The sequence below is a fragment of the Equus asinus genome, chromosome 8 (assembly GCF_041296235.1).
Source record: "Equus asinus isolate D_3611 breed Donkey chromosome 8, EquAss-T2T_v2, whole genome shotgun sequence".
Taxonomy (NCBI): Eukaryota; Metazoa; Chordata; class Mammalia; order Perissodactyla; family Equidae; genus Equus; species Equus asinus.
Window position 1 is genome coordinate 10,866,448 of NC_091797.1, and position 12,786 is coordinate 10,879,233.

The 12,786-nt window shown below is 39.6% G+C and overlaps 1 protein-coding gene across 1 annotated transcript in view; it reads left to right on the forward strand.

Moving 5' to 3' along the window:
• Positions 1–723: 723 nt before the first annotated feature.
• The window catches only part of COL21A1 (collagen type XXI alpha 1 chain), a 174,029-nt gene continuing 161,966 nt past the window's right edge, over positions 724–12,786 (forward strand). Inside the window, exon 1 of the mRNA XM_070514690.1 lies at positions 724–902. The gene's annotated coding sequence lies outside the window, so the exon portion shown is untranslated. The remainder of the gene's footprint in view (positions 903–12,786) is intronic.

Sequence of the window (12,786 nt, forward strand, 5' to 3'; positions counted from 1 at the left end):
CTGAATGAAGAGAAGCAGGCAACCATGATAAAGTCTGGGACTGGGCTTTGGAGGCAGAAGAAAGAGCAAGTGAGAGGAGAACACACTGGTGTGTGTAAGGAAGGGCAGGCTGGCCATCTGGGGGGAAGTGGAAGAATGACAGGTGAGAGTCAGCAGGGGTGCCACAGCACATCGGGGTTCTAAGCACGTGAATGGTATAGAACTTTCTGGCTGTTCTGTGAGTAATGGACTAAAAGCGGCACAGCACAGAGCATCCCTTTATTGTCCTCAGGCAGTCACCTTATTCCAGGACTTCCCTACAACTCCTAAATCCTCAAAGGTAACTGCCTACCTGACTTCTTGCGAGTGAACTCCCCTCAGCTTTTGCAGCAGCTATGACCTTGTCAAAGGCAGGTGCATCAGCCAGGGGTTGGGCAGACCAGGGGGACTGACCTGGCGCCCCGGGGAGGGAGGAAGGCCTCCTTCGATCTATGGGGCAAGGCTCCCCAGTGCTGTCCTCCCTTGGGGCTTGCTTCTATCTTTCCTGCGTCCAGGGAGCCCCTCATTTCGCCTCTCCCGGGCGTGCATGTCCCGGTCCTTGCAGGATTTGAAATGAGCGTGTTTCTACTAGGGTTCCACTAACAGTTCGCGCTTCAAGATCCAGATCCAAAACCCACCCTCTGGCCTTCGCCCCGGAAAGGGGGCGGGTGGGGAGCGCGAACCTTATCTGCGGGCTCCGCCTCCAGGCGGCTGGGAGCGAGGCTCGGAGCCGCAGCTCTGCCCGGCCGCTGCAGGGAGACGGGCTTCGCTGCAGCCCCGACTCCGGCCAGGTTGGGGCTGGACACTGCTCGGGACGCCGCCGGCCCCCTGGAGGAACACACAGCTGGCTGCGACAGCAAGCCCGACTCTGGACGCTGTGCCAGGTAAGGTGACACCGCCTTTTCCCCTCTCCCTGCCAGAAGGACAAATAGGGGCTGCAGGGCTGGCCCTCCCGGGACTGCAATTTGGCAGTTTGGGTGTCCCGAGGGTGCAGTTTTCTCCTCGCGCGGAGGCGCTCGGTGAGCCGTGAGGTGAACTCCGCGCCCAGGCTGGAGGCTGGGATGTCAGGATTTGTCTTGCAAAGTCACTGGGTGTGAATGCATCTTGGGAGGTTCGCTGGGGGCTGATTTCTGCTCAGTGTGTCGTCTCTGAGAATGAATAATGTGCGATGATTTACTCCTGTAAGCTCATCCTCCCTTGCCTCTGACTTCTTGGAAGAGGCTGCGGCGTCCACACGTGGCGCGCCTGGGAGCGCACGGGGCGGTGGGCCGTGTGGACTGGATCAGAGATTCTTTCAGGTTGCTGCACGATAGCTCCCTCGGGGAGCTTTGCAAATATTCGGTGCTTGAGCGGCACCCCAGGCCAATTAAATCAGAATCTCTAGGAGGGGGACTTTGGGCATCCACATCTAAGGAAAAAAAAAACAAAACTGTTCTCAGGAGATTCCCCTGTGGAGAAGTTGGGGAACCAGCGAGTTAGAGCGGTGTTTCTCAATGTGTGGTCTCTGGCCAGCAGCATCAGCGTCACCTGGGAACTTTTAGTAATGCAAACTCTAGGGCCTGGGCTGAAACTCCGGGTTAGGGCCCAGCCATGTGTGTTTTAATGAGCTCTCCAGGCGATGCTAGTGCTTGCTCACTTTAGGGAACTTGTAGGGTGGACCTCAGCGAGGTAAGGGCAGACATCTGCAAATTCCCCTCCCACTTTTCCGAAAATCTTAGGTATTCATCAATAGAGGTTTACCCATATTAAAAAAAAGTATATATTGTAGACTTTGGAGGATCCTATAAAGGATAGAGACTTAGCCATCACCTTGAGCAATTTTTACATGGTAGAATTTGCATACTTGCTTTAGGAGAGAGTAGGAATTTTCTTTCTTTTTCTTTTTTTAGAGTTGAAATGAAGCCAAAGAAGAAATATACATAAGCGTCTTCTAGCTGCAATAACATGAATCTTTGGCCTGAGTGAGATGATCCCAGATCATCCGTGTCAGCAGTGCACGTTACAGGACTCGTGTGCAGGTTTTTTTTTTTTTTTTTTTAAACAATTGGAGGTTTAAGGGATTCGTGCCAATTCTCCAGAATGAAAAGGAATTCAGTATTGCAGTTCTCTGGATGATCTGAAGTGGTTCCTTTTTCTCTTTTAATAGAGATCTGAGATTTCAAAACTTTGGCTAAAAAAATTCCAGCTGTTTCTAAGTCATTAGTACAGAAAAGAATGACTTTGCAAATAGGCTTAAATGGATTAGAAAATCTGACTTTGGATAAAAATCTAGAATAGGCATGACTCCAGTCCTAGCACATGTGTGCTGTGGTGGACACAGTGCTACCTGTACCAAGACTTTCTGTACAGAAAATGGTTATTTTCCAAGTTGCTATTTTCTGTGCCAATTTGGGATTGAGGTATATGGACTTGTTAAGGGACAGGGGCTAAGCTTGTGTTTGGAGAACTGGGGGAAATGTAGGTAATGGTTAGGAATAGAGCTTTGGTCTGAGGCTCGAGCCTCAGGTTGAAGACCTGCTCTTCTGGTTCTCGGTGCTCTTGGATGGTTGCATAATTTCTCCGAGCCTCACTTTCTTCATCTGTAAAATGGGGACTGTCGTAATACAATGCATACTTCGTAATTCTCATATTGTTGTCAGAGTTAAATGAAATAATGCTTCTAAAGTGTCTAGCATAGTAAATAAATATTTGTTAGCTCATATATACACCCCACACACAGACTAAAAACAAAACAAAAAACCCCCAAACAGCTTGAAATGAAAAATATGTTTGATAACATGGTCAAATTTTGTATTGACATGCCAACCTCACCCTTAGAATTTACAGTTTTTGCTTTTTACCAGAATGTGAACATACAGACATCCTCAAATTATCTTCATAATTTTATTGCATATTTTATAAGGAACTTTCTAGAATTTTTTTTTAGATTAGCTTCAAATCAACAGCCTAGTCTTCATTACTCACTATGGTGAAGGTTTCACCATCTGGTGGCGCTTATAGTCTATTAACTTTCACATTTAAATAGTCTTAAAATCTGGCTTTCTAGAATATCATTCCTTTCAAACGAAAATTCAAATGGTAAGAGAATGTTTAGAAGTGGCATACTGTGATCTCCAAGAGAACCAGTTGAGAAGTACTATCTGGTGTTTCTTAGGTTCTTGAGAGAGAGAATAAAAGAAACTGTATCCAGTTATATCAATGTTTGTTCAAGACAATATGAAAGAAAGCAAAATGAGGACACAGAGCAAGGACAGGCCTAAACTGGCAAAAAGGGCAGTTGGGGTAATTTAAGAATCCTTTTCCTCCTTCACTGCAATAATTTCAAAATGCTTTAAACCACATACAGAAAAAGCAATTCCTTTTACATTATTTGATTGGAAGTGATCTTGGATGATTATCTTAGGACCAGATAGTTCTGGGAAAAAATGTTTATGGTATTAATTCCAAAAAGGATGCCAAGTGATTCTGTACTTTAAAATTCGTCTTGATTCTCCTTTAATCAATGATAAACTGAACACTAGATTTCCAGCTTAGAGTGCCTTTTTATGACTTGTCTTACATCTTTAAATGCAAGAGGTTACACCCTGCCTATTAGCGATCTTATGTGATTTCTAGAAAACTAAACATAGTGCACGTTCCAGCATATAAGCATTTTAGAACCTCCTCCTTTCAGGAAATCAGGTCTTCATTGGGATACTTTTGAAATTGCAATTTAATGTTATTAAATTGAAAATGATTAGAATTTAATGTTATTAAATTAAATGTAATTATAATTTAATGTAAGTAGAGTTTTCTATTTGGCTCTCTATGTATGAAATGCTGAGTAGCTGAGGGGTTGAAAAGGAATAATCAGAGGCACATCTCTTGATGGGAAAAAATGAAGGCATGCGGAAACCAATTCTAACTCCAGTAATCAAATTATGTGTTCTGGATAATTTAACTGAAGAGCTAAGAGAGTCTGCGATGTTGCAATTCACAGTGACCAGATGTAGCAACACTGCTTGCAGTGAGCGGCCAATTAGAAATGAGCAATACTGCAATGCCCCACAGTGATTTTCTGATTCTCCACTTCCAGGCATAGGCCTGGAGCACAGATAATTGTAAAGAAGCTTGCTTAATTGCACTTGTTTACATAACCTGTCTTCATTTAGGAAGGTTTTGATGAGAGTTACCTGGCATTCATTTAGGTTCATTTTCAGGGTCCTATTTGTTCCAAAGTGGATGGTTTTACAATTAAGGCCAATCTTGAAAGTCTTGAGTAAAACACACTACAGGAAATGGATACATGTTTTTATTTGCATTTATTATCTCTGGGTTATATTTCTCAGCATGCAATAGTAATTCTTCAGCTTGGTTCATTATCATTCTCGTGAGGAACAAAGTTGAAATGTTAATATCTGGCAGGTGGGCCAGTCTCCCTCAAAGAAATTTAGCCTGGGAGGCTGTTTCTCACCTTTCTCCATCTCCTGTTAAGGACACACAGTCTTCAGCCAGACTGCCGAGCCTTGAATCCGGACTCTGTCAGCTAGTTGTTTGAACTTGGACAACTTACATGACCTTTGTTTGCTTCTGTCTCGTTAGTAAAACTGGGGTAGTGATACCTGCCTCAGCCAGTGTGAGGAGTAAATGAGTTAACAAATGTGAAGTTTGCTGTTTGGCTCATAGTAAATGCTTCATAGCAATTTGCTATTATTTTACCATGGCCATTAATGAATGCTTTAAACTGAAGCTCTCTTTTGGATCCTAAAAGAAGAAGTAGTAATTTAGGTTTTGTTCATTTGATGGCTTTTCTGTTTTAACTGGTGGGAGAGTTTGTTTCAGAATAAGTGAAGCAGTTCAAGTTTTTCAGAAAATAATTCAGCATTTTGAATAACATTTCACAGTTCCCAGCTGTGATGTTGGCAAGAGACCCCACTTTGAGAGTCCCTGGTCTAACCCCCTGGCTCCCAAACTTGACTGCGCATCGGGATCACCTGAGAACAGTTAATGTTGATGCTCAGGCTGATGAAAAAATTAAGCAGTTTGGTTAATTCATTGTGAGAAAGAGTAATCATGTCCTTTATAAAGAGGGACTCTGTAACATTACACATTAACCATAGACATGGGATTCCCAGGTACTCATAGAATTTTTAGAACCATAAGGGATATTAGAATTTGATATAAATGAGGAAGGCTTGGAGACATCGTTCTTGGCTAAGGGCTGGTGAATAGTGAGTGGTGGTACCAGTTAACAACTCAGATTTCCTATGTTCTAGTCAGTACATTTTTTGTTTAACTATTTGCCTTCTGAAAAGTCAGATGATGTGACAGAAGCACATAATCCAAGACAGAGTGCTATTGGAGTATTGTAGATCTGCCTGTCCCATTTGACTGAGTTTGATGGCAGGGTTATTTATTCAAAAGATTTCCTTAATGAAAAACCATTGAAAACAATGTGTCCACGATGCCAAGAAAATAAATCTATAGCTATCAATTGTGAAAGGTAATTTTTTCCACAAGTTTTCTCATTTCTAAGGATTCAGTTTAGTTTTTTCTCTTTGTTGTTTCTTTGGCATTGTGGTTTTTACTAGTGAAAAACTTAGAGGTAGCTTTGAAAATTTCAGGAAACATTGACAGTTTTCTCCAGTACAAGTTTGGTGACCTTCTGGGAACCCTGCCAGTTGCTGGTGTGTTTGATTCAGTGTTTAATTTTTGTTTTGACTTGTCCTGTTTTGATCTAGGTCAATTTAGACATGATTGCAGTGTTGTGTTACCTGCTAACTGTTTGTTTTTACAGTTATTGGTGTCAAGAAGAAAAGAGTAAGGACCAAGAAAATTTTGTTTTTAAGTTCAAAGTAAAAAGAAGTTCTAGTGAAGTTTGAGCTTTATAGAAAGTTTGTTCTTCTAAAAATATTCTTTGGAAATTTAGTCTTTTAATTTTTTATTATGTAATGGGTAAATAAAAGCAAACATTTAGAACATGTGTATTATATTTTTATGGTAGCTTTCAAATTCATAGATGAGTCAATGATTGAAACAACTTATTGAAATATATATTTTTAAAGAGCCTAAACCTTGTGTATACATATTTTACTACTTTATTAGGAAGAGAGAGTTTGATTCCATCTCATGGGGAGTGTCTAGGCACGTGTTTTCCAGTAGTGCCCAGAATTAGAATATTAACGATAAGGCAGGAAGGAACTTTCTTTGTAAGTATTCAGCCATTCTTCAGATAGCGATGAAGTGCCTACAAGTGCCTGGCCATCCTAGGGGGATTCAGAGAGGTTGCTAAGTTCAGTTTAGTAAGTCTATTAATAGCCAATTGGCAGTTTTCATTTTCTAAATGGAAAACTCCCTTCAATTTATTATCTAAAAATAACATTTTGTAAATATCTTTAAGTGAAAAAGTGTATAAGGCAAAAATAGTTCTGATTTAAATTTAGAAAAATCAACAAACATCGCGTGATGTGTCAGTTGCTTCTCAAACCATTTTTGATTCTCACTTGGCATAATGCCATGTATCTCTCTTTAGAAAGAGTTGAATATGATTTGAAGTTCTGTCATTTCAAGAGGTGGAGAGGTTGACCCAGAGAGAGGCCCTGTGGAGAAGATGAACACTCAGGCTCTGGAGAAGCCAGGCAGCTCCCTGTAGAGTCTCACCACTTCCCTTCGGCAGTCTGCCTTTTCCTCATTTCACAGTTCATTACTCTTCTTTCCCTGTTCAAATCGCTTGTTAGCTGGCACCTCTGGACTAGGGTTTGAAATGAGAGAGAGTGAAATAGAAACCGTGGGGAGCAAGGATGACAAGGTAACTGTCTTATCTGGAATGGTTTAGCAGAGTTCCTACTTGGGTCCCTGTGGAATGAGGAGGGAGCAGGGATGAAAAGAGAAGGTGGGATTCAGAGCTCTTGATGGGAAGTGGAAGCACATGGAACCCAATTCAAACTCCTCTATATGAAGGGGTGGCAAGCATGTGAGGGTGTAGTGTGAGCAAGTAGGTACCTACCATCTAAGATATGTGTCATTTCCATACTACTATTTGAATAATAGTAATAACAATAATATTGATATATCAAGTACTATATAAATAGACACTCTCATTATTTCCAAGAAGGCTCTGGACTGGTAATTGGGAAACCTGGTTTCTCACTCTAGGTGGCCAGCAACTTACTGAAAAGTTAGTAGCTTATCAAAGTCTGCAGTAAGAGAGAACTAGTCAGGTGTGATTGTAAAGTCTTCTTTCATTTTGCTGTTTGTATATTTTATCTTCCTTGGTTAAAATCACCATTTGAGGCCATGATGGAACTTGTAAAGAATTGCAGCTTAGAGCATTTGTATATAGAGTTTAAGTCAATGTCGAGTAGCATCCTTTAAGAAATTTGTCTACTGAGAAATGTAGAATTCATTCCTAAAATTCCTATTAACATGCTTCTTGAATATTCATTGAAGATAAATGTTACTACAAATGAGGAACAATGAAATAACAGATCTTTTTATTTCAACAAAATTTTAAATTCCTTTTCAGGATGCCTAAACAAATTTTTGTTTGGCCTCTATGTAGGAATTATATAAAAAATGTTCATCAATCTTTTCAACACTTGAAAAATTTTTTTCTGATTCTGAATTATGAGTCTTGAGAGGGAAATTATGTTTATATGAGTAATCAGATAATATTTTTGAGCTTTAAATTGCATGTTTCCCAAAGTATTAACAGTTGTGTTTGGGTGGTAGGATGATACATATTTTCTTTCCTGCTTTTCTTTGTTTTCTCTGTTTTTTTAATACATATGGATTACTTTTATAATGCAAAAATGGATGCATAACTACGTACTTTGTAGTTGGAAACATTTGAAAGCGTATTTGGAATTTCCATACAAATAAGAGATAATGATGTTGTAGTGTGATTAATTTATGTTCCTGTAATTCATAAAGTACATATTGTGCCAGATGTACTTTTAAATACCAGACACATTAATTACAGAGAATAAAATCTAGCTAAAATGCCACGAGAACTTTTTTAAAAGCAGAATCAGTTTATTACTCCTTGTGAATGCCAAAAGAATATTGTGTACTCTAATACATTGATAATAATACATTGATAATAAGATAATAGCTAAGATCATGGGTGTTGTGTGTCATGGCCTGAACGTAGCATCTGTGTGACCTTGTACATGGTATTTAACCTTTTAAAGCTTAATTTGCCCATCTGTCAAGTGAGGATCATGGGATCTCCTTAATAGTGTGGTCAGGAAGGTTAAATGGAATAGTGCAAATAAACACTTTAGCATAATGCTTGGCTGATAAAAAAGTACTCAAGTGAGCTCAAATTAGTTATTACTTAAGTATAGTATTCTCCCTACTTCTAAGCTTTTCTTCACTTGTGATTTGGATGTCTATCAATTTGAAAGTGTGTTACTTCTTTAGATGAGAATATCTTCTGTCCAAGCTAGGTCATGGAGAAGAAGCAAATCTAGATTTTCACCATTATCCACAGTGTGCGGGAGGAGAGGAAAGCGTGGCTCCAGGGGAGGGGTGTTAATGGATGTAGCAATGCGCTAGCGGCAATAACAGGCTTTCGAGAGCAATTCCTTGTGACTATAAGTGTTGATGCTGGAGTCCACAAGGCTGTCATCCTTTGCCACATGGCACAGTCCCAGAAGGTCACTGTGGTGGTTGAATGGGATTGAGGGTGTCCTCAGGTCTTGCTTGCAGCTGTAGGTGGTGTGTCACGAGCTCCTGGATTTAGCAATTGTAGAGATGTCTTTGGTTAGGGCCATAGATAACCCATATCATGGCTTCATGAAAATTAGAAGATAGCCTTTTCTCTGGGCACATGCAGCCTGGGTTTCAGGACCCATTTCCCTCCTCAGCCAGGTGTCTTTGTGCTGCTGGAGCCTGTACTTTGGTGTATCTCTATAGGATATTAATTTATCCATTCAGCAAATATTTTTTCAACACTCTCTATAGATCTAACTAAATCCTAGGGATACAGCAATAAATAAGACATGATTCCTGTCCTCAAGGACATATAACCTCTTAGCAAATTTCCCCATGGATGCTCTGGATGTCAGAGTTAGTTGTCATACCACAAAACTCCTAGTTGTGTTTCATTGCTGCTCTCAGCGGAGTGCTTTGGAGAGATTGTTGTGGTTGTGTTCATGTGTTAATTGCCCCTGCACTGACTAGTCTAAAGGTTTATTATTACAGTCTGTGGTTGGATCTCTATTCTCTCAAAACTAATGAATTCTGCATATACAACATACATCAGTAAGTTTCTACAAAGTATTTAGTTGAAACATGTAGTCTATTAAGTCAAAAACTAAACTAAACAAAAAACCATGATGTAGTGAATTGAATTGACTGAGGCTTGACAGAAGGGAGTTTTGGAGGCACTGGGAAAATCAGAATCAATTATTTTTAAACTGCATATGTCAGAATCCTAGAAAAAGTGTGAATATTTTTGATCTCTGATTCATTCTAAATTAGTTAATTAAATGAATGTCTGGCCAGTTACTGATATAGGATAGTTAGAGCTATTTGTGCCTCTGTGTTTCCTTAACTGTGCCTCTAAATATTTTTAATTTTTAGTTGGATAGTGTAATTTCACATTGGATACTTTTTGGCCAGACCTATTACATTATTGAATGCTAAGCTTGAGTAATGCAGTGAGTTTGTGCATTTTAATTGTTTCTACATCATCTCCGATACGACTGCCAAGTTGAATTCCAAATCTCACTTCTAGTAAGCTGCCACGTTTTTGAGATTTGGACCTAAAGCAGCCTAAGTAAGACTAGAGAAGTAACTATCATTTCACATTTTCAAACAGGATTTGAATGCTAATGACTTAAATTTAAAAGTGAATATGTGCATGCTCTCTACTTTATCCCCTCTTCCAGTTTATCCCCAGAGGTGAGTATTGATCATAAAATTAGCTGCAGAAGAAAATTGTTCCTTCTCCTTTCTTTGATTGTTTTAGTACTGCCAATCCGTAGGCAAGGCCAGTCTATCTTACGGAAGACAGTGTCCTCAAGGAATCCGCTATGCGGACACAGCTACAATCTTTCCAAGCTGTGATGGAGAGGAGATGCGGCCCTGCTTCTCTGGAAGGCAAGACTTTGCTACTGTCTGCTACTCGAGACTCGAGAGAATTTCAAATTTTGACTTTTTTTCCTTCAAAATCTTTCTTCTCCTAATCACAACAGATACCAATGAAATACAAGAGATCATAAGAGAATACTATGAAAAACTATATGCCAACAAATTGAACCACCTGGAAGAAATGGACAAATTCCTAGACTCCTACAATCTCCCCAAACTGAATCAGGAAGAAATGGAGAATCTGAATAGGCCAATCACAAGTAAGGAAATAGAAACGGTAATCAAAAACCTCCCCAAAAATAAGAGTCCAGGACCAGACGGCTTCTCTGGAGAATTCTACCAAACATTCAAAGAAGACTTAATACCTATTCTCCTCAAACTGTTCCAGAAAATTGAGAAAGATGGAGTACTCCCTAACACATTCTATGAAGCCAACATCACTCTGATCCCCAAACCTGACAAGGACAACACAAAGAAGGGGAACTACAGGCCGATATCACTGATGAACATAGATGCAAAAATCCTCAACAAAATTCTCGCAAACCGAATACAGCAATACATCAAAAAGATTATACACCATGATCAAGTGGGATTTATACCAGGGACACAGGGATGGTTCAACATCCGCAAGTCAATCAACATGATACACTACATCAACAAAATGAAAAACAAAAACCACATGATCATCTCAATAGATGCAGAGAAAGCATTTGACAAGATCCAACACCCATTTATGATAAAAACCCTCAATAAAATGGGTATAGAAGGAAAGTACCTCAACATAATAAAGGCCATATATGACAGACCCACAGCCAACATCATACTCAATGGACAAAAACTGAAAGCCATCCCTCTGAGGACAGGAACAAGACAAGGGTGCCCACTTTCACCACTCCTATTCAACATAGTACTGGAGGTGCTGGCCAGAGCAATTCGGCAGGAAAAAGAAATAAAAGGAATCCAAATAGGTAACGAAGAAGTAAAACTCTCGCTGTTTGCAGACGACATGATCTTATATATAGAAAACCCCAAAGAATCCATAGAAAAACTATTAGAAATAATCAACAACTACAGCAAAGTAGCAGGGTATAAAATTAACGTGCATAAATCAGTAGCATTTCTATACACTAACAATGAACTAACAGAAAAAGAACTCAAGAACTCAATCCCATTCACAATTGCAACGAAAAGAATAAAATACCTTGGGATAAACTTAACCAAGGAAGTGAAGGATCTATACAATGAAAACTACAAGACTTTCTTGAAAGAAATTGACGACGACATAAAGAGATGGAAAGACATTCCATGCACATGGATTGGAAGAATAAACATAGTTAAAATGTCCATACTACCTAAAGCAATCTACAGATTCAATGCTATCCCAATCAGAATCCCAAGAACATTCTTCACAGAAATTGAACAAACAATCCTAAAATTCATATGGGGCAACAAAAGACCGCGAATTGCTAAAGCAATCCTGAGCAAGAAAAACAAAGCCGGCGGAATCACAATCCCCGATTTCAAAACATACTACAAAGCTACAGTGATCAAAACAGCATGGTACTGGTACAAAAACAGGTCCACAGATCAATGGAACAGAATTGAAAGCCCAGAGATAAAACCACACATCTATGGACAGCTAATCTTCGACAAAGGAGCAGAGGGCCTACAGTGGAGAAAAGAAAGTCTCTTCAACAAATGGTGCTGGGAAAACTGGACAGCCACATGCAAAAGATTGAAAATTGACCATTCTTTTTCACCACACACCAAAATAAACTCAAAATGGATCAAAGACCTAAAGATTAGGCCTGAGACAATAAGTCTTTTGGAAGAGAATATAGGCAGTACACTCTTTGACATCAGTTTCAAAAGAATCTTTTCGGACACTATAACTCCTCAGTTGAGGGAAACAATAGAAAGAATAAACAAATGGGACTTCATCAGACTAAAGAGCTTCTTCAAGGCAAGGGAAAACAGGATTGAAACAAAAAACAGCTCACTAATTGGGAAAAAATATTTACAAGCCACTTATCCGACAAAGGGTTAATCTCCATAATATTCAAAGAACTCACACTGCTTAACAACAAAAAAACAAACAACCCGATCAAAAAATGGGCAGAGGACATGAACAGACATTTCTCAAAAGAAGATATGAATATGGCCAATAGACACATGAAAAGATGTTCATCGCTAATCATCAGGGAAATGCAAATCAAAACTACACTAAGATATCACCTTACACCCGTTAGATTGGCAAAAACATCCAAAACCAAGAGTGACAAATGTTGGAGAGGTTGCGGAGAAAAAGGAACCCTCATACACTGTTGGTGGGAATGCAAACTGGTACAGCCACTATGGAAAACAGTATGGAGATTTCTCAAAAAGTTAAAAATAGAAATACCCTATGACCCAGCCATCCCATTACTGGGTATCTATCCTAAGAACCTGATATCAGAAATCTCAAGAGTCCGTTGCACCCCTATGTTCATCGCAGCATTATTTACAATAGCCAAGATGTGGAACCAGCCTACATGCCCAGAAACTGATGATTGGATAAAGAAGATGTGGTATATATACACAATGGAATACTACTCAGCCATAAAAAAAGACAAAATTGGCCCATTCACAACAACGTGGATGGACCTCGAGGGTATTATGTTAATCGAAATAAGCCAGTCAGAGAAAGACGAA